General features: G+C 43.3%; 1 protein-coding gene and 1 long non-coding RNA gene across 12 annotated transcripts in view; one reads left to right on the top strand and one right to left on the bottom strand.

The window, feature by feature from the left end:
* KCNJ15 (potassium inwardly rectifying channel subfamily J member 15) overlaps window positions 1-27,143 on the bottom strand; it is a 79,681-nt gene that overhangs the window by 39,830 nt on the left and 12,708 nt on the right. For 2 of the 11 annotated variants that reach the window (XM_038581484.1, XM_038581492.1), the window contains exon 1: window positions 8,878-9,614. The exons of 2 other annotated variants lie outside the window; for them this stretch is intronic. The gene's annotated coding sequence lies outside the window, so the exon portion shown is untranslated. Of the gene's footprint in view, window positions 1-1,188; window positions 1,761-8,877; window positions 9,615-27,143 lie in introns of those variants that run through there. 7 more of the 11 variants (XM_038581479.1, XM_038581486.1, XM_038581482.1 and 4 more) reach the window with 6 other exon arrangements.
* Window positions 19,265-26,860, top strand: LOC111093462. Its single transcript, XR_005382379.1, has 3 exons — window positions 19,265-19,399; window positions 23,143-23,204; window positions 26,586-26,860. It is a non-coding gene; the product is annotated as an uncharacterized LOC111093462 (long non-coding RNA).

Genomic DNA, 27,143 nt, shown 5'->3' with positions numbered 1-27,143 from the left:
TTCTCTTCAACTTAAAATTTAAAGCACATTGGAACCCAAATAACCTCATTGCTATAGGTATGCTAACACATGCCAGACTAAAACATAGCACTTGAGGACAACTTGAATGATGTGACAATACGGCCGGGTTCCCTGGATTGTCCAAACCATGGATCAAATCACCCTCTTCCTCCCCAGGATTGCAGCAAATGCCTCCTCTTCTTTCTTTCCCTAGGATCAAACTTTCAGTGCACAGACCCATGCCAAAGCCATGGAGTTCTATTTCAGTTTCCCTCTTTGCAAAATACTTTGCATGCTGCCTATTTTCCCTGTGTGGGGAAAATTTACTCAACTACTTTGTAACAGGTATGGGGTGCCCTGTAGAAACTCGTAAAAATATGTCTCCCTTCCATAATGACCCCACTTAAGCAATTCTAGCAGTTGATCTATCACTTTGTAATGTACACCAAGAGAAAAAAAAAATGCACCCGTAGGTAGTTTTCAGATACATGTATTTTTAAAACACTTTGGATAAAAAGTTCTCCGTTGGCATAAATGCATGTCGTGGTTCAACTGAAGATGTAATTATGGCAAAAATTCCACCTTCGTGTCAATGCGTGTCGATTCAAAAAGCATCGCCTGAGGAATTATTTGTGGCAAGCTCTGGGAGCACAGAGGAAGAATCATGTAAAATCTCCATCATCATGGACCTTGCAATTCAGTAGGTGAGAGAGATGAGTAGATGGGCTCTTGTAATGTGGGACCAAGTGTGATGAACCAGCTAATCCAGGGTGGGGAGGGATGTCGACAGAGGGCTCCTAGCCCAGGTGTGGTGGATCCTAGATGGCTTTCTGGTGCTGGTGCCAGACCTGAGTCTAAACCAGTGGAGAATGTTTGTCCCCTCACTTACAGACAATTAAATTATAGAGATAGATATGCAAAAAAAAAAAATCCCAAGAGGGAGAATAGACATTGTCTTTCAAAGGAATTATAAAATATGGTACATGAGAAGACTAGACACAGCAAGGGCCCTGATTGATTTCCAGGTTCAAATATAAGGTGCATTTAAAACTCACATTTAATTCTGAAGTAACAAATAAGATTCTGCTGCTGTGGGCCTGTGTACTTTTAGTTTGTGTTTTTAAAAAATAGATGAAACTCACATAAAGGAAGCAAATGATTTAATCAAATTACCTCTTTGAGGCTTACCTGTATTTTCCTTTCTCATCTACTTTTATGGTCATGTTGTATTTGTGTGAAGGTATGTGGATGTGCCTTTGGAAATCCACTTATATCCTTGGGGAATAAGTGGAATGTAAATCCACTTAGATCCTTAGGGAATAAGATGGATGTACTTTTCACAGAAGTGAGAAGTAAATACATTCTTAGGGGATGACTAAGAATGGTCTGTGGTCATGTCACAATTCCAGAAACTGGTCTGTGGTCATGTCACAATCCCAGAAACTGGCCAATCACCTGCAAGGACAGCTCAGGTCCAGAAGGTACAACCCACAGCCAAGTAGCACATGAACATTACAACATGTTCTTTCTTGGAGAACATGACACCTTGCCACCCCATACCGATTGGAGTTTGAAAAGGTGTTCCCAGTGAAGCTGCATGAAATATTAGTCAAAGGAGTAAAGAATAGCTGTAAGGAGGTAGGAGGAGGTGGGAGGCAGTTCTATAGTCCAACATGGTTCTACGACTTGGGAGTCAAAGTCAAAGGATGCCTCTGCTGTGGGACTTCTCAGAGTTTTAGCATGCTGATAATGATTGTGAAGGCCAAGAGGGAGTTATAGACTATGATAGATTCCTATCTAAGTACAAGCCACCTTATTTTTTGTAGGGCAAGAGTGACATGGAACCCCTCTTCAGGACTCATTGCTTGCCAGTAGAATGTCCTAGGACAGATGATGCTTTACTATCAAGTCCCATTGTGGTTCAGGATACCCCCTCCTGCCTTTTGGCTAGGGGAACCACTCCTGCTCCCAGAACCCTGGGCCAGGAAGTAGTAGGCCAGCACCTAAGGGTCTCCTCTAGTTCCCAGGTGATGGAGTCATGGAGACCTGGAGTGGTGTCCTCACTTCCCCTTACCTCCCAAGGCAGCTATGGCCTGCCTGGGAGAAGCCAATTCTTCTGCCCATAAGAGCCAGGTGGGTTGTGGTATCAGGAAATGGAACCCTGAGTCTTTCTTGATCGGATTATCCCAGCATTCTCATTGACAACAATTGAGCCATGTGACATAATACCCAACTCCTTTGTTAAGGAGTGTTGGTAAGACCAACATCACAGGGTGTCTGGGTAGCTCAGTTGGTCTGTCCTCTGCTCGGGTCGTGATCCCTGGGTCCTGGAATTAAGTACCCTGAGTCTAGTTCCCTGCTTAGTGGGGAGCCTACTTCTCCCTTTGCTCCTCCTCCCCCCACTTGTGCTCTCTTTCTTTCTGCTCCCTCTCTCTCTCAAATGAATAGATAAAATCTTTTTTAAAAAAATGAATACGGGCACTGGGTGTTATTCTGTATGTTAGTAAATTGAACACCAATAAAAAAATAAATAAATAAATAAACTGAAATGCCAAAAAAAAAAAAATGAATAGATCTTTTTAAAGAAATGATTTTTAAAAAGTCTTTTTAAAAAATGAATAGATAAACATTTTTGTAAAAAATGACAGCATTTTTTGATGCTGTTTAGACAGCAATGTTGGGGGATGTTTCATCTTTAATATGGACCTCAGGTGGAAATTACAGATTTGAAATTCATTAAATAAGACAAAATGTTGAAAATAAAGCACCACTGTTTCGTGATGTTGTTAACACTGAAATACTCTGTCTATACCTACACTGTTTCATTATTAATGTTGCGTCTAAATGCACACTCTCCTTGCATTTAAATATAAAATCTTTCCATGGACTTTTGAAAATATAAAGAAGACCCAACAGGTTCTCATTCCTTAGTATTTAGAGAATTCTAGGCAAAGGAACAAGGTGCTCCAGGGCTTATATATTTTTCTTCAGCCTCTAGCAGGTATGTTGGGATGGGGTTTTTAGGAAGAGTACAGATGATGCCAAATTTCGTGATGTTTCAAAGCAAAGGATAAACTTCTCAAATGTGTTCTTAAAAGATAGGAATAAAGGGTAATTCAAGAAGTAAGAAAGACCGATTTGGGGAACTGACTTTGTGTTCTTTGGCAGGGTGGAGTAGGATGGAGCAAGATATCACTCTGCCAACGTTTGAAGGCATAAACATTGCTGAGTGAGTGCATTACCTGACCTGGTATGCATGGGTTTTGCAAGCATTCATACCGAGAAATGGCTCTGTTACCCTGCTGTCTGAGTGGGAAACAGCATTAACAGAAAGGAGGAAAGAGGCTGTCCCTTGCCAGACACATGGACATTTCACAGGGCAAACCCTCTAGTCAGTTAGAAGAGAGGCACATTCCTGATGCCTTTAAATTCATTCTAGGTTCTAGGCCCATGGTTAGCAGGGTGTTCTTCTGGTTTTAACTTGAGTGAGGGCCTTTCAAATGGAAAAAGTGCACCATTAATTTCAGTGCCCACACATTCTGCTGTAGGAAAAACAGAACTTTGATAGCATCTTGCCCTTGGGCCTAGTTATGGCCTAAAGGTTTGGCCACAGCATAAGGATCTACATTTCACGGCAACCTGCCAGTGAAATGAGAAACATTCTACATATCGCCCAGATCAATTTTCCATATATCACCACCGATCATTAGATATGTATAAGCACGATGGTATTTTTGCTTATCATTTTCCAGTTACTCAGAGGGCAGCCAGCAGTTAAAATTTACATAAGTGAATGCAACCATTCCTTCACAAAACAAGCATTGGGCCTTTATTATGTATGACACAGCGTGGATTGATCATGAAGGTAATGAAACCAAGCTTCAGGGAGCCTCGCTTATACTTAGACCAGCCCTCTCCAAAGCTTTGTACCTAATTTTCTAGTCATGATTTTGCATTCCTTCTCCTTAAAGAGGGCCCTCCAAATTGTATATTCTTCAAGCTCCATGTGATCTTGATCAGCCTGTGTGTTGGTGCTGGAGAAAACACACAAGAATTTTCATAGTGATCACCCTGACATGGGGGCAACCCCAGCTGAAATAGGATGTGGACTGAAACCCAAACTTGACTACCAGGGTCCTCAAAACAACCTGAGGATTGGATCTCTACTGCAGGAGTCACCCTCTGAGTCCCCTGTGTATTTCAATGGCCTCAGGGTGATCTGTAATCCCAGGGACATGTCAGGTTGAGAACCCAGAACCCTGGATGAGGGCATAAATGGCCAATGGAACACGGTGGCTCTGGATAAATATCACCGTCCTCATCCCTGAAGGAATCGCTTGCTTTGTTTACTGTGGATCGATACGCATCTAGATTGCCCTAAATTTGAGCTGCAGGGCTCAAATGAAAGAACAAAATAAAACTGTTCTTATTCTGTTACTAATTCTTTCCCACATTTCCTCTGGGTCCTCGGTCCCCTGGCAGGATAGACATGATCTTCCACTTAGTTGGTTCCTATGAACAAGAGTGTTTTTGTACCACAAATCACCATCTTGTCCACCTCGTGTACCATCTGTCCGATGCTGTGAGCATTATCAGGCAGCCCTGACTTGTGTCTATACCATGACTAAAATATCTGGCATTTTGTGCTATAGGATTTTAGGTCTAGAAGCACAGACTGTATTCTGGAATCAGGCTCCATGGGACCTTCTAGAGTCACACTGAACTGCTATGACCATGGGTATATTGATCTTTTCACCTGTTAAGGTACCATGCCCACTGAAGGGAACACAGGTACACAGACCCCTTGTGAGGTCTGATGACATTTTTTCTAGGAAATGAACAGAAATATTTTTGGCTAAAAAGCCCTAGAAATATGGTAAGAATCCCTATGTGGACTCCAGCTGCATCACACCGAGTGGAGAAGCCCTCACCCTTGTCTGTATTAACCCAGAGAATATTTTGTCACATTTGTCAGACTCCAGTTTCTTGCCTTGTCTTACAGCAAGAATGTGCATTTGCTCATTTTTCCCCTTTCATTTCAACCAAGTAACACTTACAAAATAAAACTTGTTTTATTTAGATTGTTTGTTTTTTTAGATTACACATTATTTTCTCTCATTCTGTGCCCTCATTTCTCCCTTTCAAGGTGGAGAAGCAGGCTGCCTGTTTTTTTTTTTTTTCTTTAGTTGAGGGAAGGTTTGGCATTTCTAGGGCTGCTTGTTTCTGGCCACACCATTCCTTTTACCTGCCTGTAAAACTGGCACAGGGAAGCTACCTGAACAAGCAGCAAAGAGCCAGGTGTGTTGGGTCGGAGCTGTCCCCTTCCAGAGCCCTCCATCCTTACACACAGAGCACAGCCCGGCTTGGTTCACTTTGCTCTTCTGCAACCCCTCTACCCAGCCCTGCTGCACCCCACTCTCCACCTGCAGCCAAAACCCCACTGCCTAGGTGGCCCCCCTATGAGATGGAGGTGAGGGGCAGGGGAGAGAGAAGGATGGATAATCACCTCTGCTTGGTTAGTATTAAATGCCTCTTGCATTTACCCACTAACACGCAACAACCTCTTCTTTGCAAGTGTACAAACTAACATTAACACTTGCCATAGCTGCCTGACTATTTTTTGGAGTGAACTCACTCTGACTTGAAAGACAAATTAAAACACATGTGGAGACACCTCGTTTCCTCCAGCGTGACGTGCTTCAATTGTTGCAGGCGGAAAGACAGTAGCTGAGTCACTTACACATTGAAGACTGCAGGCAATGATCAGAATGATAGGGAGGCTGTGAGCCCTGCGCAGGGGCTCGCCATCTGGGCCCCGTCCTGCTTGGGGCGCCCCCCGGGGACTGTTGGGTGGGCTGGGAGACTCAGATGTGGCCACCGCGCAAATACAGTCCGCAAAATACAGTCTGGGCTCCTAAGTGGGGCAGGCGAGGAAGTCAGAGCATTGCTCCATCTCTAACCCAGGAGGGGGTGAGGCAGGAAAGGATATTTCAAGTGCTTGACACTTGCTGATTAAGTCTGGAAAAGTTTGCGCTCTGCTCGTTCAGTGCCACACACCGGTGGCTTTCCGTGTATGAGCATGTGGCCGTGTGTCAGGTGGATAATTACACACGTGTGTACACACACACACACATACACACACCAAAACGAGAAAGTGCAGCCCTCCCCAGATTTCCTCCTGCAAGGGCAGAGCCAAGTATGCCCGCTGAGCCCTGCATCCAGGAGCCCGCAGACCTGCTTTTGTTGGCTCTCAGGACGGCTGGCAGGGGAAGCCTGGGGTCTCGCTCTCTTCCACCCCCCCCCCCAAAAAAAACGAGCCGACTGCACCAGTGTGCAGTGTGAGGAGAGGAAATTGGGGAAATAGCACTTTCCGTAAAATGACCACAACGGTTGGTGGAGGAAGCCGTAGGGAGAGGGTGGGAGGGCTTTTTAAAAATGTGTTTTCCTGGGCAGCCCGGGTGGCTCAGCGGTTTAGTGACGCCTGCAGCCCAGGGTGTGATCCGGGAGACCGGGGATCGAGTCCCACATGGGGCTCCCTGCATGGAGCCTGCTTCTCCCTCTGCCTGTATCTCTGCCTCTCTCTCTCTCTCTCTGCATGTGTCTCTCATGAATAAATAAATAAAATAAAAAAAGAAAGAACCTGCTAGGGGCACCTGGGTGGCTAAGTGGTTGAGCATCTGCCTTTGGCCCAGGGCGTGATCTAGGGGTTCAGGGATCGAGTCCCACATCTGGGCTCCCTGCCCAGAGCCTGCTTCTCCCTCTGCCTGTGTCTCTGCCTGTGTCTCTGCCTCTCTCATGAATAAACAAATAAAATATATTTTTTTAAAAATGTGTTTTCCTTAAACAACCAGATCCACAGCATTCAACCAAGCCCCTTCCTAACCAACCCCCAAGGTACTTCTGCCTTTGCTGAGACACGTCAGCTCCGTTATTTGATTAGCATTTCCGAGATAGGGACCTGATCCGGTTCAACTCTCCTACTCTAACTTTTCCTGAAGACTTGCCACGTGACCCCTGGGTGGCTCCCTGCACCGGCACGGATTACACTCCCAGCCAGAAACGCAGTGAAACTGCTAAACAAAGCAACACAAAACAAGAGGGGAAAAAATAATAATAACACCACCACCACCACCACCCACACACACCCTGAAAACCCAGGGAAGAAAGAGTCGAGGGAGTCGTGTGTGGGGTAAGTGCTGCCTTGTTGTGTGGGTCACGGTCCCCGGAAGGTGCCCTGCGACTCTTTTCTTTGGATGCTTAGGGGGACTTGAAATGGAGAGGACGTGTCACCTAAGGCTATTGTTGTCCAAGCATTTACGAGAGGGGACAACGCAAGGTAGGGGTCTGGGATAACAGTCGATCGCGCGTGTGCATGAGTGTGACTCTGGGGCTTCCAGGCAGGAAAGGACTTTACAGATCATTTGCCATTTTAGTTTTCAAGATTCTTCCTTTAGGTAAAAAAAAAAAAAGAAAAAAGGAAAAAAAAAAACAGCCATTAGAAACGACAAATACCCACCATTTGCTTTGAGGTGGATGGACCTGGAGGGTATTATGCTGAGTGAAGTAAGTCAATCAGAGAAGGACAAACATGATACGTCTCATTCATTTGGGGAGTATAAAAAATAGTGAAAGGGAATAAAGGGGACAGAAGAGAAAATGAGTGAAAATATCAGAGAGGGTGACAAAACATGAGACACACCTAACTCTGGGAAACGAACAAGGGGTAGTGGAAGGGGAGGTGGGCGGGGGGACAGGGTGACTGGGTGACGGGCACTTAGGGGGGCACTTGGCGGGATGAGCACTGGGGGTTATGCTATAGGTTGGCAAATTGAACTCCGATAAAAAAATTAAAAAATAAAAAATAAAACAAAAAAAAAAACAAAGAAAAAAAAGGAAAAGAAAAAGAAAAAAAGAATAAGAAAAAAGTCGAAATATTTTCCATTCCGAAGAACTAAACCTACATGTGTGAACCGAGTGGCACGAGTCATCCTGGTCTTTAATTCCCCCAGGTGGCCACTGCATTGGTCGACAGTGTCCTAACCCGTGGCTTTTGGGAGTTGGGAGGTCAAGAAACACCTCACCCAATGACAGATTCTTACTTCCTTCAGGCGACTACATGCGGAAGTACAGAGAGGAGATAAAAACAAAACAAAACAAAAAAAAACAGACAAACAAAAACCTACTTCCCGGGAGCAGCGTGGAAGTGCCACTCAGAGGAACGTTTCTCGGCTGCGAGCAGTCGAAACTTACAGGCGATCACACACAGGTTCTGAGACCCGCTTCCCCACGGGTTGTGAACAAAGGTTCATAATATTTCCAAAGTCAGAATTGTTTACCTTCCTTCCACCTACCATGGAAAACTTACGTAACTTTTTTTCCCCCTTCCTAAGCATAGGTAACAGATTTAAAAATATTCCGCTGAGGTTTCGCCTTACGGCAACCTGGACTGCCTTCTCCCCGGACAAAGGAGACAGACTGCCAGAAAAAGACCCAAGAACTCTATAATCACTGAAAAATCAGTAACAAACTTGCTCTGACAGCCACTGCGAGAGGAAAACCCTTGCAAGGAGAAGTCTGGGAGTCCCTCCTTCCCTCCACCTAGATCACTTACACCCACAGCAAACAAGACAACATCTGGATATTGTTTCACAGGCAAGAATAAAGCACTTTTTTTTTTTTTTTGCCCCATCATTAAGTAAAAAACCCGTTCTCCACATGCAAACAGCCCTTGTAAAGTTCCCCCAGATAAGCTTGGAAGTTTTGAATGATTTAAGGGAGTTTTAAGAGAATCACCCCTCGTTCATTGCTTTGGAGCAAAGTTTGTTCAGAAACCTCTCCAGCCGGGCTCAGTGCTGCGGGGTTGACCGAAGCGCGTACCTCTTACCTGCAGAGACGCGGATGCACCAGACTCCTGCCTGGATGGGAAGTGATGACCCCGGCAAAGAAATGTCCAGGCGATGCAGGTTGCCTTGGGAAAGATAGGTGTTTAGGTTCTCTCAGAGTGAAGAAAAGTCTCTCGCCGTTCGCTGTCAGTCAAAAACAAGTTGGTACAAGTTGGAGTAGGATTTACCTGAAGGAACTGAAGAGAGGAGGAAAGAGATTGGGAGAGATTGAGCAGAGGGAGGAGGGACGAGGAGGGAGGAGGGAGGGGGAGAGGGAGAGAGGGCTCCATGATGTCAGCAGTGTGCCTTAAGGAAATCTACAGACCAGCAAAAGATTCTAGTGGACACCGGGTCCTGAGCTCCCCGAACACCTGTAGGAAAGAAAACTGATTCCCTTTTAAAGACAAGGGGCCAGTTAATCTTTGAAGAAACTTTGGCCACTCTTATCAAAGCCTTTTTTAAAGGCCCCTTTGCCTAAATAAACCATAAATAAATAACCAGTTAACATCTCTGCTAACCAGCTCTCCGACATCCCATGTTCCCTCCTCCTCGTCCCTCTCCCCACTGCAAATGAATGTTAACAGAATCCCTGCCTCTTGGGAAAAGCAGAACAAACCCATACAGATGATACATATATCGAATGTACATAAGCAAAATGTCACAGAGGAAAACTCTTGTGTTTTTAGCTCAATCTCCCTGGAGCCTCTGTTTTCCCTAACCAAAAAAAGCTTAAAGAAGTTGCATAGATGTGGGTAAAATCGAGTTCTTTGGGATCACGGAAGCTCGGATTGAGGCTCCGTGTTGGAATCTGGTTTCCAGCATTTGTGCCCAGTGTCCGGTGCTTTTATGAGAAACGGCCAGACTTCATCCTTGAGGCAGAAGTCTAAAGGGAGGTCTCAGTCTCTGGAAGTGGAGGCAAGGTTTCTTTCTGGAATAGTGTTGTATGTCCTTCCTATGCCAAGTCATTTCTTGTGGCCATCATGCCAGGGAGGCCCGTCCGAGGCCCGTCAGGGTCGCCAAACTTCTGGGGCCAGAGTGCACATGGAGCTCGGGGAAGCCCTAAGAGACAGGATGGTTTTCCCGCAGGTGCCTTCCCCAGTGAGCTCCCCCGCACGGGTCACAGGCAATGCTGTCAAGGGAAGTGAAGGCTCTCTGTCACAAAATGATGATGACGCACTCACATGTCCCCTGTACAAGCACCTCGGCAGGGCCAGGGCTCTGCAGGTGCCTTAAGCTGGAGGGAAGACTAGATGACCCGACTGATTTGTTGGTAGCAAATGGTACATCCCCTCCCCTGCATCCTGGGTCCACTCCTATGCATCTCCTCCACTTCATGCTGGATGCAGCTCTTGCTTTTCAGGGGGCTCGAATAAATGGGGGCAGGAAGGGATGAGGGGTTATTTTTTTTTTTAAGGGGGAAAGCCTGAAACTGCCTACTTTACCCTACCACCTTCCTTGACTCCAAGCCTTGGTGTAAATCATGCCCTTTTTCTGATTCCCCAGTGGGAATGATGCATCATCCTTCCCTTTTGTCCTCTTTCCCAGGGAGCAGAGGCCTTTTCAGCCTGCGAAAGTAGGGTGGCTCCTCAGAGAAGATGCTGGGCTCCCCTGGGGCCTCAGAACTGGAGGGGATGAAGAAGACATGAGGGAGTGCAGATGTCTTCAAGCTGGTGATCCTACTCCAGACCGTAGAATCAGACACATATCAGAGGAGGATGTGATGAAAGCCCCACATAGAACAGGGAAACACAGAAGTGCAAAATAGCAAGTGGAAAACCCAGCTTCAAGGCCTGACCGTATCCTACGTCAAGTGGTTTGTGCAGGCTGTCCCACTGGCCTGGAATGTTCTCCCTCAGATCTTCATTCACCCAGCCGATTCTGGTCAAGACTTAGCCCCGTGGCACCTTCTCAGGGGACCCAGGCCCCCCATCTCATACAGCCCCAACCCAACTGGATGCCTAGTTCTCCCTTTTATTCTGTATGCCACTTAGCACTGTCTAAATTGTCCTGACTCTTTATCATTTGCTGTCGATTTCGTTTAGTGCTTGACCACACCTGTCTTGTGCACTATGTGTCTGTTGAGGGACACCTGGCACATCATAGTCCCTCAAACAATTAATCGTCAGGTAGCTTGATAAAAGATTATGAATAGACAGTGCGGCTTGTCACAATTGAAATTTAATTCTTATTTTCTTACTTTTAATGAATATTCCCAGGGCCAGCTTTAATTAGTAAAGTAACATTCGAATACTGTTTCTCAATGTATAAAGTTCGTTCAGATATGTTATTAATTTGGTGCTCAGACCAAAAAGGCACGATTAGTTTCAGGGCCAGGAAGTGGAAGTCAGAGAGGTTAAGTGACGTGCTCAGAGTCACAGAGCTGGAAGGGAGTGAGGCTCAAAACAACTCTCCTCATGCATTCTTCATTAGGCTACATTTTTCTCAAATTCGTCTGTTGTGGACATACATATGCATGTGTCAATCCCTTTGAATATCAATTCATACACTACCTGAATGATAATCACAGTCTAATACTCTGGCAAGTTTTAGATCTTGCAGGACCATACACAGCAGAGCTCGTATTCCTTAATAACACGCTCTTAAAAATGATGAAAGAAGAAAAGGAGTTCAAAATAGTATGAAAACATGGAAAGATTTAAAGGTTAAGACAATATGCTTCATGTTGGCGGTGTCCACCTGTTTTTGTTCATTTTCCTTTGGGGCTACACATCAACTATCAGATATGGAGGTTGTAGCTGTAACAATTCACAAAAGGACATAAGGCATTATAAATGCATGATAAAGTGATGAGATGTGTGTGCGATAGCTCTAGAAAAGTATCTACGAGATTTCTGTCGCAGGGGACAGACTCCTTGGCACGCTCCAGTAATTGAATGATCTAAGTATTTCCAGTGCTAAATGAGGGAGAGAAACGAGACAAATTACTAATCTTGACAAAAGCATTTTGTGTCACCAGTCTCCCTCCCATACAGTGAGTGAAATCTGCTTTGCAACCCACTTCTATCAGAATCTACAATCAGATTACTTCAAAAAAACATAGCTAATCATCTTGTAACTGAAGATGGTCGATGTTACTGATCTTTTAGCCTAAAATAAAAAACAAACATGAAGGAGTATTCCATAACTCTTTCTTCTTTCCTTCCTTCCTAGTTAATTGAAAGCAAGACTCTTATATGTGTCAAATTTTAATAGAGTATACATCTAAAGTCTGAATTTTTATCCAAAGTTTTAAATGATGTCTGAAAACTGGACAGAAAAGATCACAAGAACCAGCTCTTCTGAGAGAGCCATTTCCCAAGAAAAATTTCCAAAAAAGAAGAAGAAGAAGAAGAAAAAAAAAAGCTGTAGTGCTTCCAATTCTCATCTTGGCTTAAATTGAGACATAAAAAACCTTCAAGTGTGATAAGAGGAAAAAAGTACATTTTTACCTATTTAAGTTGCTTTAGATATGGGACTATTTACGGAGGATTATGTCAGTTTTTAAAACTTCCTGGAAGCCGCTTATGACCCCAGGGGCTTCAAGTGTCCCCCACAGGCCAGGCAGGACTTGGTCGGGTGCCTCATTTGCGCTCATAGCCCCTGGCCCAGAGGCATGTCAAACATCCCCCAGGAATGTAGGTGAGCCGTGGAGAATGAAGAATGCCCACCTCAATCCTTTCAAGACTCTGCAAAGCCAGACCTGGGGGCCTGCTTGCCTTTGACCTTGCCAGGGGGAGGCTTGTGTCAGGAAGCCACAATGTTGAAATCTTGTCTTGGAGTGGCTCTCTAGAAGCAGCTGTTGCGACAAAGATGCATGTGCAATTTATTAAAGTGCTCCTGGGAGAAATCTGAGGGAGAGGAGGTGGGGCAAGCAGGGGAGGGAATGAAGTTAAGAGGGCAATTTTAAGTTCAGGCCAGTTCCCTGCCTGAATCTGGAGGGAGTTTTGGAGTGAAAGTCGCATATTAGATGTGAGAGCTGGACTGCCTTGCTCCTGCCCAGCCACCTTTGCCAGGAGTAGAAGGGCCAATGGGGCATCCAGCTGTCCTGGTGCTCTGGCTTTCTGTATCCACAAGGAAGTGGCTCCGGTAGCACAGGGGCAGGCTTATGAAGAGGTGGGAGGTCAGGGGTAGCAGCTGCAAGGCATCAGAAGTAGTACACCAGGAAGATGGGGAATGCACACCCAGGAGCAGGGAAAGAGATCTGGGCGGGGGGAGGGGGGGATCTGGGCAGACCACCAGCGACATAGGCTCATCCCGTGAACACTGGAAGTGTTCCTTTCCACTGGTACAGTTACCCCCCTTACTGTGAACCCTCACTCCCACAGCATCCCCACTCTCTTCCTCTGCTACATCAGTTTCTCAATCAAATAAAATTGGAGTCAGGGGTGGGGGGGGCTGGGTGGTTCAGTCATCTAAGTATCAGACTCTTGGTGTCAGCTCAGGTCATGATTTTGAGGTGGTAAGATCGAGTCCCACGTTGGGCTCTGTGGTCAGTGGGGGAGTCTGCTTGAGATTCTCTCTCTCTCTCTCTCTCTCCCTCTGCTCCTCCCCTCATCCCTGCTTTCAGGCATGTGTGCTCACTTGTTCTCTCTCTCTCTTTAAATGAATAAATAAATCTTTTTAAAAAAATAAATAAAAAATAATAAAATTGGGGTATCCACTAAAATTTGGAATTTGATCTAAGACGCACGTGGTCTTTCTATGCACATGGTCAGCTCCTCAAAGTGCCAGAAGGATCCCAGCAGAGCCTTCGAGCACCAGTAGAACACTTCATTTTTGATACCCTGTCAATTTCATTTGATTCATAACTAAACTGAGTATCTCCTCTTTGCTGGGTTACAATGACCCCACAGTCCCGGGACTGGACTAAAATGCAGTTCAGAAGAAAGATCGGGAAATAGCTGACTATAAACTGTATGATAAGTACTATATGATGGAAATATTCTAGAAGCCCACAGGAAGGGCAATGGACTCCACCCCGGAGTTTGAAGGTAGGCCTCCAGAGGAGGAAATAATCAAATTCAACTGACAAGGTTTTCATAGGTGGAGATAAAGAAGGGCTGTAGGCATTTCAGAAAGAAGGAACAGAACAAATAACAGTGAAGATGAAATGAGCCAAGTGAGCTCCCCCCAGAGACAACCCAGCAATGCAGCTCTAACCTTAACCTCACGGAATCCTGTCCAGACAGCAAGAATCCACAAAAACAGAAATGGATTCAGTTAGAGAATCATTAGGGTGTTTCATTGACTAGGAAAAAGTATAGATCAAGTTGGCCCTGGAGTGACCTCATAAGCCTGAAAGTTACCCTTCTCTTAGTAACATCCAAAGTATAAAGGCGACATCTTTATTTATTAACATTAACATTTTGTTGATATTAATTTTTTTAGTTAAGTGATCTGAGCTCATGTTCTTTACATTTCTACCTTCCATTCAGACATTCCCATCACGAAACAGAAATGAGCTTGAACTAACCTGTAAACCCCACTTTATCAGAGCAAGTCACCAGCTCTCTGTGCCATCCTATACTTAAATACCTTGTCTCCCCCCTTTGCAGTCTTGCCTCTCCTGCTGAACATCTCTTCAATGGCATGGCTCTGAGGAAGAGGGAAACTTTCACTAGCAGTTATATCCCAGAAAGGAAGCAAAAAGAAGAATCAGCAAGGCTTAGTTATAGCTCAAAGGAACCTACGGGTCATTCCGTCTGGTCTCTTAATATTTCAAGTTAGACTCAGAAGACCAGAGAGTGAGCTTTACAGTGTCCACAGAGCGTGAAACCCAGAATCTACACCAACATCTCATTAAAGGTTCTTATACACTGTGCTATACCACGTTAGTCCCTACTTTTAAACATGTTCATACCCATATAATTTCTTCAAGTGGTAGAAACCTACATCAAAGCCTGTATTGGTATAAAATGAGCTGTGGGTACCCAGTTTGATGCCATCAGAATATGAGAATAAACTGTTGGACTCATTTCCTCCCCAGATTTGGCTGATGGGCTAGGAGGTTCAAGTGTTAGTAGAACAATAAGAACAAAGACTCAAAAGATGTGGGCATGAGAAGCTCTCCTGGTGGATACTACACCAGATCAGGCTAGAAATAAAAGAGTGTCCCCAGGCATTTAATGCAGAAATTGAAGCAGGTGGCCGCCCTTATCCCAGAGCTCACCCTTTGCTTTTGGTGCTGATCATTGGTGACACGTACAACATCTCTGAAGAATCCAAAGACAGAATGGTCTCATTTTGCCTTCCAAGGATGGTGGTGAGTTCTAGCATTCTCTCTGCTCCTCCTTCCCGTAACATGCCATATGGCCCAAACAAGGTCCCTGTTGCATTAACTTTTTCCTGCTGCCAGCTTACCTCAACCCAGAACTCACAAGCCACTCAATTTTTTTTCTTAACTGAGGTTGAGACAGATAGAGAAGCAGATAAATACACGTTAGGCCCTCTTCTGTTGAATGCAATCATGACCAAACATGCCAAGTTTTAGGGCATCATTTAGGGTGAGGAATGTGGCTGTTCTATGTTCTGTGAAGAACCTGAGAGATTCTGAAATTATCGACAATAACAACAAATTCTGAAAAGGAGCTTAACAAGCCAACTACACAAGTCATAGGAGCTACCAACTAAAAGAATAAGGCAAAATAACAGTCTTTCTGTAAACCTAATGGAAAAGCTGACCTTGTAGGTAAGATGGCTTTAAAAGCTTTCCCAGCCCTTGTGACAAGGCCGCTTATTCCTGTCTTTTTTTTTTTTAATTTATTTATGATAGTCACAGAGAGAGAGAGAGAGAGGCAGAGACACAGGCAGAGGGAGAAGCAGGCTCCATGCACCGGGAGCCCGATGTGGGACTCGATCCTGGGTCTCCAGGATCGCGCCCTGGGCCAAAGGCAGGCACCAAACCGCTGCGCCACCCAGGGATCCCGCTTATTCCTGTCTTATGGAAGAAAGACCTCTTTCACAGAACAGGTGAATGGCCGTCACTGAGTTATCTAAAAGGTCATACATTCTTGAACTTCATATCATGTACTGGTTTTTAAACCAGGTCTTAAAAGGCGGGCACAACTCTTCCAACTAGAATATCCTTTGCCCTATTCATTCTTCTAGCAGATTTCAAAAATGACCCATCTCCCCTTGTCCTTCAGGTTCCTATGGGAAAATCAGATGGAATTGAGAACAACCTCCTGTTGGTCTGTCGCTGAAGTTTTCTCCATCTTCCCACCATTATTCCCAACAAAAAGAATTCCTCCTCAGGAAAACATGGAGGCTTTCTCACATGCTTCTTTAATGGAATCGCACAAAAAGTACCCCAAAATGCACAAGTTACTTAACAGAAATGTAATCTCCAAGTTATTCCTCTGAAGGGTGAGCAATCATCCTGGTTTACCCATGATTCTCTGAGTTTTAGCTCAGAAAGTCTCATGTCCTGGAAAATCCCTCAGTCCCAGAAAAACAACTCTGGCTGGTCACCCTATTCCCAAGTGTGTCCTCAGTTCTTTTGTAGTCAACTGCTAAATTTTTAAAACTTGATTTGAAAATAAAAGTGTTAATATAAGCACTATATCCTAATTTGTGAGCACCAATCTGACTTTTGCTAGGGCATGTGCAAAATCCAATTTTGTCAAATGGGAAAATGCGTACTTAAAAAGTTAGATGCAAGAAATGTTCACTGCTCTGTATAGAAGCTGGACACCTTCCTTAAAACCTCTAGCAGAGTGAGTTGGATATTCTAGGTCCCCATCTGTAGTAAGACTTGGGAGTTGGTGAGTTACAGAGCCCACTGACATGTACCCAACAGTGACCCAGTATCCCCTTGCGTTATTCAAGTTAGACTCTGTTGTGTTAGCTGTTGATGGTGCAACCTTAGACCTCATGTTAAAAACACACAATTTGTTTCTGGTTCACCTCAGAGCCACTTTTACTAAGTGAACAGTGGCAATTCACACCAGTGAAAGGTATATCGTAATGTCTGGTTTTCAGTGTTGACAGTACGGGCTGATAGACAGAAATGCAACACCTACAGGGTAGAGTTACCATCCCCAGGTCATTGCAACCAATATGATGCCACCTTCCTTTCAAAGCTTAACCGTATCACTGATCTGGCAATGTGTTACATGCATTAACTCACTTCTTCTATTGTTATCTTACTGTTTTTTAATCCTGAACCAATTATACAGGGAATCTTCTAGGCCAGACAGTGAGAGATGTGTGGCCATGGAACTATCTCCACCAGATGGTCAAATACAGTATTTTACACTCGGTAGGTTGAATCTGTGTCTGAGACTCCAAGAGCTACATTTAGAATATTTAAAATAGAATAGTACAGAAAATACTAGTATCACCCTGAATAATTTCAGCGATCATTTGGGGAAGAAAAAAGCAGTGCATTATTCTACTTTTCCCCATTTTCATATTTTAGTGACTGCTCCTTAGTTAGTGATAAGCTGTATACTTCAGCTTTAAAAAAAATCACCAAGTTGACGATGCATCCTTCTTTTGGGGGTGGATATATCAAAGGACAAGCAAAGTGTACAACTCCATCTGCTGTTGAAGACACTACCCTTCCTCACCCTATTGCATCATACTGTCCCCTCTCTATAGGCCTCATTGTTCTGACACTTCTTGCCCTGATATTTGGGTCCCTGAACACACTGAGAGCTAAGTTCAGTCCCTGGCCTCTGGCACAGCCCACTGGGGGCACATCACATGTTTTCCAGCCCTTTATTTGATTTAGCGGTTAATGATATTACTATGCTGTAATGCATACATTTCTAATGCCCTGAATCACTTCCCTATGAACCCATATAGCCCCTATCTCTGATAGCCATGCAAAAGAATGTCATAAAACATTCTGCTTCTACCTCAATACCCCTATTCCTACATGACAAATGTGGGAGGGCCTAAGAGAATTCTGAGGGCTCATTTTAGGTATTTAATTATTAGCAGAACTGGGTAAATAACTAGGGTTTTTTACTTTGGGATCTTTCACATTGCAGAATTTTACCTTTTGCCAAAATATTCTAGTTATTGTGGAAAAACTGAGTGATACAAATTGGCTAAATTATGCAAAGTGCAAAATCCCAGCTGAGTTGTCATAAGCTCTGAAGGACTTCACACCAAAGATGTAGTATGAGTGTAGAAAGAGGGTGTTGGGAACTCTTAAAATTTCAGCTGTAAAACCCCATTTGTTCCTTGTCAGCCACAGCAGAGGGTTCATGTGGTTCAGGTAACACTGCCTGGAGAAGGTGAAGCTCTACCCCCCCTCCCCAAAATGGTCTCAATTAGGGAGGAAGACAAACCATGAGAGACTCCTAACTCTGGGAAACAAACAAAGGGTTGCAGAAGGGGAGGTGCGTGTGGGGATGGGGAGACCAGGTGACCAGCATTAAGGAAGGCACATGAGGTGACGATCACTGGATGTTAATATTGTACGTTGGCAAATTGAATTGAAATAAAATATTTTTTAAAAATAGGCTCAAAGGGAAGGCTGTCCATGGTCACTCTTGTCCTTGCATGGCACTTCATCTTACCAGGTACATCTGTAGGTATTGCTGAGTCACCAGCAAAACAAAGAAACAATAAAGAAGGCTAATAAAAGATTGCTTTTCTTCTATCTCTTCTCTTCTCTTCTCTTCTCTTCTCTTCTCTTCTCTTCTCTTCTCTTCTCTTCTCTTCTCTTCTCCTCTTCTCTTCTTTCTCCTTTTCTTGTCTTGTCTTTTCTTTTCTTTTTTTTCTTTTCTCTTCTTTTTCTTTGCTATTCTCCTCCTTGATGGTGCAGCCTGAATAAGAGAATCTGGACAGTTCTGAGGCAAGCCTGGGCTCCTGAAAGCCAGGTTGTGCCACCTTCAACTTCGTCTAAGGTTACTAGCACCTATCCAGGCTAGAAATGGCATGACTGAATTTGCTTAACTCCCCCACTGAGAAATATTCCTTGGGTTATTTGTCTCTCATGCATTTAATTTTCACCATGTACTGGAGGACATTCAGTTCTGTCTCACTAGCTTTGGTTCATTTTCGAAGGTGGTCGCCCTTGGCCAGAGTGAGCATTGACTTGCTCCTCTTCACACTATTCCCATTGTCAACTTTCTGCTAATCACTGAAAACTTGCCTGAGCTCACTTCCCTTCTGAAATCTGTGTGTACTTACTAGGCAGCGGTGATTCCAAAGGCACGGCATTATGATTTATCAGTCAGTAAATAGCACTTATCACTCAGTGAAGCATGCACACCAACAGGAGTACTTGAATTATCAGCTTAGACTCACACTGAGCTCTTGGGCAAACATCGTCATGTTTTGTTTTTCAAATTGCTTAATGGTATATCTTATCTTACCCGTCAGTTCTCACTTTACAGTGTGAGACTAACAGAAAAACTGAATGCAAAATGTAATCCTTGCCTTGGAATGCTGAATTGTTATATTATTTCTTTCTGGTAAGCAGTACAATATAATGGGGAAAAGTATAGATTTAGTTCCAGACACGCCATCCAGAAAGGCTATGCACTAACTGCATAACCAAGGTAAGTTAACTCACTTCTCTGGGCTGGTTTTTGCACTAGTGAATGGGGGAGCAAATTTACCTTCTGAGTTCTTGTGCAGTTTAGATGAAGGAGGAAACAGGAAGTGTCTGACTTCATGAGCACTCTGTCAGAGGACACTGGGGAGGAGAGTTCTATGGTGAAGGTGTCTGGTATCAAGACACTCTTCCTGCCTATTGCACTTGGCCACTGTGACAGGATACTCATTTGTTTTGCCGGAACTCACACCCACTAATGGTCCTGTGCAAATCCCTGTTCTAATACCTAGATTACCCTTTCTTCTTCTGTGTTCAAATTGTGGGACAGATACACTGGATACTCTTGATTCCTTCAAGATCTGCTGTTTTTACCGGTTCTTATGCAGAGACCCAGAGCTGGCTTAAAATACCTTAAATGATTTGCATTCCCTAGAAGTCCTGCTGTTTCTTCCAAGGATAGCAGTGTAGATCTGAAGGTTTTCTGAATATTCTCTTTTTTAAAATAAAAAACCACTTGAGTAGTCAAATAGTTTAGATTACTTGAATAAATAGAACTCAATTAGTTCATTCCTAGGAAACTTGAGTATTGTCACGCCAATTTCCCTGAAGTGACTTGCATTGCAATGATAAGCCATACGGTTTATGCCACTTAGTTCAGCATTGTTTCTTGACTTTCATGGGACATTAGTATTCCCAGAAATCAAGCATGGGAATCTATCTCCTATCTTGGTTATAGAACCTGATAATAGTTGACGTTGCTCAAACACTCCTTCTGTTCCTTGTTTGCTGCAGACATGCTGACTCCACCTGATGCTGAATCAAATACAGATACAACTAACTTGTTGATGTGTGTAAGCAAGAAAGGGCAGAGATTATGGGGTTCGGAGTGTATGGATGGTGTTCTTCTATGAGTCAATATCCTCTTACCAGCAATATATAGGGGGAAAAAGTGGATTGTAGAAATCACGTAGGCAGGGTCAGCAGGGGCCAAATTTGGAAACAGTAATGCTCATCACTTCACTGAGTCCAAGAGATGGAATTTCGGTTAAGAGGGAAGCCCACACCAGCAAGGTCCTTTTTGGTGTTTGTTAGGTGTTGGGTTCAATCCTCAGAGTGCAATGAGGGTGGCAGGTAATGGAAAGCTTCTTTTACGTGCATGTGAGGAAACCAGCACAATATGGAACAAGAATGAAACAATGACACTGTCCTTCCACCAAGAGGTTGAGAGTACGAGTAACCTTGGAGAGCACGGTATGCAGAGTAACGGATTTCTTTTAACTCCAGTGCTTTATTAAATCTATCGTCTATCTATCTACCCATCCATCCACCCATCTGTCCTTCATTTTCTGGTTTTGTGATGGGACTTTCTCTTTTTCTTTTAAACTTCCTTTTTTCTTTAAATTGAAGCTCAGGATGGCTTCCCACCTTAAGTGTCTCCTGTTTGGTTCTCAAACATACATTTACACTATTATGAACAGCAAATCCCAGATGTGAAATTTGTAAAGTAGGACTGGTTCTACCAGTGTGATAGAGAAGTAGGTAAATACATGCCCCTTCAACACACACACACACGCACACACACATACACACACACCTTACTGGCCAGATACAAGTACTGTGGTCACAAGGTAGGGCTACATGAAACATAATTTATCTCCTGCAGATTATGTTGGAACTCCACTTGCTTTGGAATATATTTCTGCTTTATTTTTTCATAATTGAAATCAGGCATGGGGAGGTTCATACTTCATCTAAATGATTAACACTGATTTTAACCAAGATTTTAGAAACACTCCTTTCAAGTCACTGTAATTCAACTCTTAACCCCCAGCAGATAGTAGGGAATATGAAAATATCCTCATCCCTCATATGAGTTTTGTGAATTCAAAGAAAATCAAAGACAGCCCTGGAGTTTTTTGTTTTTGGCTTGTATTCTGCAGAAAGATCTCTCCAAAAGTTTGTCTTCTTTGTATGCCGACAGTAACCAATACTCCTGGATCTGATTGAACTTGGCAAAGCAAGCAAACTTTAGTGAGCTTACTGCTCAAAAAAAATCAAGACTTTATTAGTGGACTTGATTAGTATCCTGGAGCCATTATTCCATATGACAAGAAATTGAGACTCTGGCCCAAACACGCAATTCATTTTGGTTTTAATGATAAAAACTGCCATTTGTGGAAGTATTACCATGGATCAGGAATTTGATTTAGGTGTTTTATAGCCATTATCTTGTTTAATTATTATTAACTATTAGGTTATTTATTCTAATAGTACATTCACTACTATATTTAACAAATCAGTGTCTATAACATAATTCTTTCGACTTTATAGAAGAAAAAACTAAACCTTAGATAAAGTCACTTGCCCAAGACCAAATAGCTAGTAATGTGAGGCACAGAGATACAAATCATGGCCTCATTCAAAGCTCATACTCTGAATCACTGTATTTTGCAGCCACCTATGAGTTCACAACCCATGTGGGTCATCTCAGGATTGAGCTGCAGTAATGGGTCACACCATGAAGAAAACAGAAATGGTCAAAAATGAACACATTACATCAGACCAGAGTCCTATTTGACTATTCTAGCTACAGACATCTTTCATCTTTTTAAAAGAATATATAGGTGGAATTATTTATAAGGTGATCTCACAGCCTAGTTTCAGATGAGGGAGTTCTCAAGTAAAGGGACTATGGGGTAACAAGTAGCCTTTGGTAACTTCTCCCAGTAGTATTTTTAGCATTATAACAATAATGAAATAGAACAGTGGTTCCCAATCATGACTATACATTAGAATCACCAAGAGAGACTTTTTTTTTTTTTTGAGACTTTTTAAATAGCCAAGGGTTTCAGATTTAGTTGGTCTGGGGTGATGGTTGGATATCAATGTTGTGCTTGTAATCCTGGGATGATGGAGATAAAACCAGGGTTGAGACACAGAGAGGAAGACAGAGAGAAGATATTGGCACAGAACCAGGATGAGGTAAACTCAGATTTCTAGTCCAGGTTCCCAACCCACTATCTCCACTTCCTTCTGTTTTTAGACCCTCCCTGTGATAGTGGTACCTATAGAACCATTCTGTGGCCACAGAGAGAGCTGTGCCTTTCCCTGTACCTTCCCCAACCCTGAAAAAAACATCTTAGACTCACAATGTCCATGTGGCCATCTGCTTCCAGATGTATCCAAGTCCCATAGATGGCACTTTGGTCTGCTCCCAGTCTACCACTCTGGTTACTTTGATGACCTCTTTAAAAATATATATATATTTATTTGAGAGAGAGAAAGAGTATAAGCAGCGAGAAGCAGAGAGAGAAGCAGACTCCCCACCAAACAAGAGCCTAATGTGGAGCTCGATCCTAGGACCCTAGATCATGACCTGAGCCGAAGGCAGTTGCCCAACTGACTGAGCCATCCAGGTGCTCCCTTTGATGACCTCTTCTCAAAAAGAACAGATGCTGTTCTTAGTCTGGAGTACCTACTGGTTCCTGTTAATTCTGCAGAATAAGAACCTTAAAAGTTACAAGACTGGGGCACCTAGGTGGATCAGTCTGTTGAGTGTTGGCTCTTGGTGTTGGCTCAGGTCATGATCTCAGACTTTGTGCTCTGCAGGGAGTCTGCTTGAAGATTCTCTCCCTCTGCCCCTTCTGTCACTCACTCTCTCTCAATCTCTAGAAATAAATAAATAAATCTTAAAAAAATAAACGACAAATTCCCACTGCCTTATTAACCAGTTTACATTGTCCCTAGGGCCTGGATGAGACACAGCTTTTCCAAGGGTCAAAGGAAAATGTTTCTCTTCCCTCACTTCCGTAAGTCATTTTGAACTCTGGTTTGTGCAGGGATGGGGTGGAGCCAGAGGTAAATAACTTATTGGTTGTGTGTAGATCTGTTTAGAGGGGGTAATTGGAGACTAGGGAGCTCCGGGGTGTCCTCCTACTAAGGGAGTCAAAATTTCTACAATCTCCAACCTTCTCCAGTGTTTGAACAAAGTGTAAGGCACAGCTCTGCAGAGGGTGGTTGGTAAGCACCAGATGAGGAAGGACAATGGTCAATGGTCAGGTCCTAAGGTGCAGTTTAGGTCAAATTTCTGTACCACATTCTGGAATGTGGGCTCATCTCTGCTTTCTTAGTATTTTTAGGATCTCAACTAAGGGACCAAAGTCCACCCCTTTGTCCTTCCTTGTGTACAACTTCTGTATGAGAACTAGTTGTTGTTAGGCTCAGGGAGAATGAGGAGGTGCAGCCTGGTTTATATTACCTATCAATTCCTCCTCAAAATACATCTAATCTGGTACAGTCCTTTCTGTCTCCCTCCTGGACTCTGGTGGGTGAGAAACCAGTTTAACCACAAAGAGCTTAGTGAGCTAGCACCAGGAGCTTTGTCTCAGGTTCGGTTTGCATAAACAAGATAGTCACAAAGATGGGGTATTATTTACAAGAAAAAAGGAGGAGTTATTTAAAAGAAAAAAGAAAAGGCAGTGCCTTGGTGCATTTTTTAAATGGGTCAAGCTTCATACCATCTAAAAATGAAATAAATAAGGATTCAAGCTTGGGAGTCACTGAGCAAGTCTTTATTCAAGTAACAAATGGACAACAATAGAAATGCAACAAAAATGATCTCACAGGGTTTATGTCCAACTCAACACAATAGAACCAAACAGTTTGTTTGACTAATGGTTCTTTTATGATAAGAATATTCTAGCATGGGGGCCAGCAAACCATAGCCCAGAAGTCAAATATGGCCCACCACCTATTTTTATAAAGATTTATTACAGTATAGCCATGCAATTGTTTACAAATTGTTTATGGCTGCTCTCATGCCATAGTGGCAGTGTCACAGAATTGTGAAAAGAACGTATGGCCCACAAAACAAAAAATGTTTCCCATCTGGTCTTTTTGAGAAAAAATTTGCCAATCCTTGATCCAGCAGGTCAAATAGTATAAAATGTATCATTTGAAATAATCTTCCCTGTGCAGTAAGTACAGGAAGAAAAAAAAAAAAAGGATTCTTTCCAATAAGTAATTATTGAGCACTAAATGCAAGGTTTGTGCTCTGAATATAAGAAAATAAAAGGATACTTACTCTATAGTCCTACCCTTCAGAAAAGTATGGTCCAATAGAAAAAGTCAGAAAGAAGATAAATAGTCCTCAAACATTATAGCTTGAAAAACCATCCAAAATCTTAACTTTCTAAAAACTTCGCCCAAATCTCACTAATGGTGGGGACAAGGGCAAGAGACATTCGATGTTTCTGATTTAGACATGAGCTATGGCAGATAGTTCAAGCCTGATTTCCATTGTTGGTCATTTGTTACTGGAATAAAGACATGCTAAGTCTTGTGCTGAGGTCCAGAGCCAGGTGGACAGGCAGGGAATTGAATCTCTGCTCTTTGTTTCCTCCTCATATGCTGCATCATTTGGCTTGATAATTTTGTTTATTCAACATCCACTAAGTTTAGTGAAGCACCTGCTATGGGCCAGGTACTCTCCTAACAGCTCTGAGAACAGCAGTAAATAGAATAGATCCTTAGTGCAATTGAATTTTCTTTCCTCTTCACCTAGAGCTTTTAAGTGAGCACACAGATGCTTCATTTGTCAAGAGGAAAAGAGGACAAAGAAGGCAAGAAGAGGTCACGGGGCTCAAAGAGGTGGCTGGGAGGATGGGAATGTATGACTGAAGAGGTTCGTTTTGGACTGAGACCTTCAGGGATGAAGGATTTTGCTGAGCAGATAGAGAGAGTCCTAGAGAGGAAGCGGGGGAAGGGATGGTTTGGGCATGTGCCGGGAAGCAAGGATGCCAGTCAGGTAGGAGAGGCATGGTGGTGAGGGGTGGGCAAGAAAAGTTGTAGAGCCCACAGGCATAGTAAGAATTTGAAATGAAACTACTTGGGCACTTAAAATGATAATAAATGTTGGATGAGGCTCATTCTCTTTAAACTTCTTGCCCTGGGTGTTTGTTTGGTTTGGACTCAAAGGGTGCATGTTCATGCGTGTGTGCCAATGCATGCAGCGTGCATGCGTGTGTGCATGTATGTGTGTGTGTATACAGGGAAGGAGGCTTTTCTGCATGCAGCCCCATGTGAAATGCTGGTGCTCAGATATCCCCAGATCACTGTCGATATGGCAGAAACAAGTATCAGAGAAGCATCAGTGGGACAGCATCTATTTAGGAGCAACTTTGGGTTGACTTGGGAAGCACATAACCATGGTAGTGCTGGCTCCCTGATTACATTTTATATTAAGGTAAAGAATCAAGAAATAGCACGGAAAATGCACCATTTGGGTCTTCCCTGAACAAGACAAAATAACCAATGAACACAGTGTAGGATGCAGGCGACCAGAGCCCAGAAGGGCAGCCGTGGCACCAGGGACTCTTGTGCCTATTGAGGATAATCCCTCCCTGGACAAAACAAAGCTGTTTATACACAACACTGGAACCAAGGGTGAAAAAGAGCAAGTCTTTCTTGAAAAGTTTAGACTAAAAAAATGGGATAATCCATGGAGGGTGAAAATCCCATATTACTTTGCCCAAATTTATCTATGCAGTTGCCTCAACTGTACATCACAGATTTGCTGTTTGTAGCAGAGAGTCTGGATCTGGAGAGTAAATTATTTTGTACAAGATGAAAATTCCACTGGGCTACCCTCATCCTTGCCATTCACCGTGGACAAGGCGTTGTCCAGCAGGTCTTCCCGCAGACTGTAGGCTCACGCTGCCCACTGGTGAGCTGAGCTCCAATACCCTAGCCTTCAATGAGACACCCGGAACTAAAGCAATGTCCCACTGCATAGAAAGGTGACCTGGCTGCCTTGTACTTGGCGAAACTGAAAACCTGAAAATTTTCAGCAAGAAAAACATGTCTTACCAAAGCTCAAACCAGACACTTGGCACCCACTCTCTGTGACGCAGGGCTCCCCGACTGGCAGGAAAACCACAGTAAAGAACTGATTAGGCTGCTAGAACACATTCCATGGGCTGTCCAAGGCTATTTTTATTTTACAATAAGGTACAATATGTTCCATGATGCTGTCTATCCTGGACCTTTTTTTTTTTTTTTAATTGCATTTGCCATACTCATCAATCCTAAGTCACAGAGAATCTGTCAATAATTTGAATGAAATAACTAGTTTGGGTGTGTTTGTTAAACTCAAGAGCAGCAATAATATTCATATGTAACTTTTATTGTAGGCAATACACTGATGACGTACCACCTGTTGACCATGGAAATTTTTCATGGAAGATGGGCCTTTCTAGAAACCGAGTCCCCGGAAAACTCTTGAGTTTACAGACCAAATGCTTACATTTTTAAATCTTTTTTTTTTCCCCTTTCTTTTAAGAGAAGTCAATTGTGAAAGCAATGTTTGGTCAAGTGTTATTTGGTCAAGAAATGTACTAACTCCTTGTAATAGAGCATTCCAAGAACTTTACCCATAAGAAAATAAATGTGCCTGTTTTCACTTAGACTCCATAAAAATTACAGTTGTTTTGGAAGAAGGAATGGCTCCCCTGTAACATAATGGATATTCAACAACTCAGATGCATTTGGGAAACGACTTCCCACCCACCTCTGAAAGAAAAACAGACAACCGGTATAAGATTACTGGTAAAGCCCAGACCATGCATTAAGTCTTAGGCTCAAGAAAAACTTCCTTGCTAATGCTTAACTTGTTATCGTAACCACTTTTGATTTTTCAGAACCTTCTAGCTACTTTTTAACCATTTTCAATCAGAAAAACTGGAAGAATG

The sequence above is a fragment of the Canis lupus genome, chromosome 31 (assembly GCF_011100685.1).
Source record: "Canis lupus familiaris isolate Mischka breed German Shepherd chromosome 31, alternate assembly UU_Cfam_GSD_1.0, whole genome shotgun sequence".
In the NCBI taxonomy this organism is placed as follows: domain Eukaryota; kingdom Metazoa; phylum Chordata; class Mammalia; order Carnivora; family Canidae; genus Canis; species Canis lupus.
This window is presented reverse-complemented; position numbering and strand designations above follow the sequence as displayed.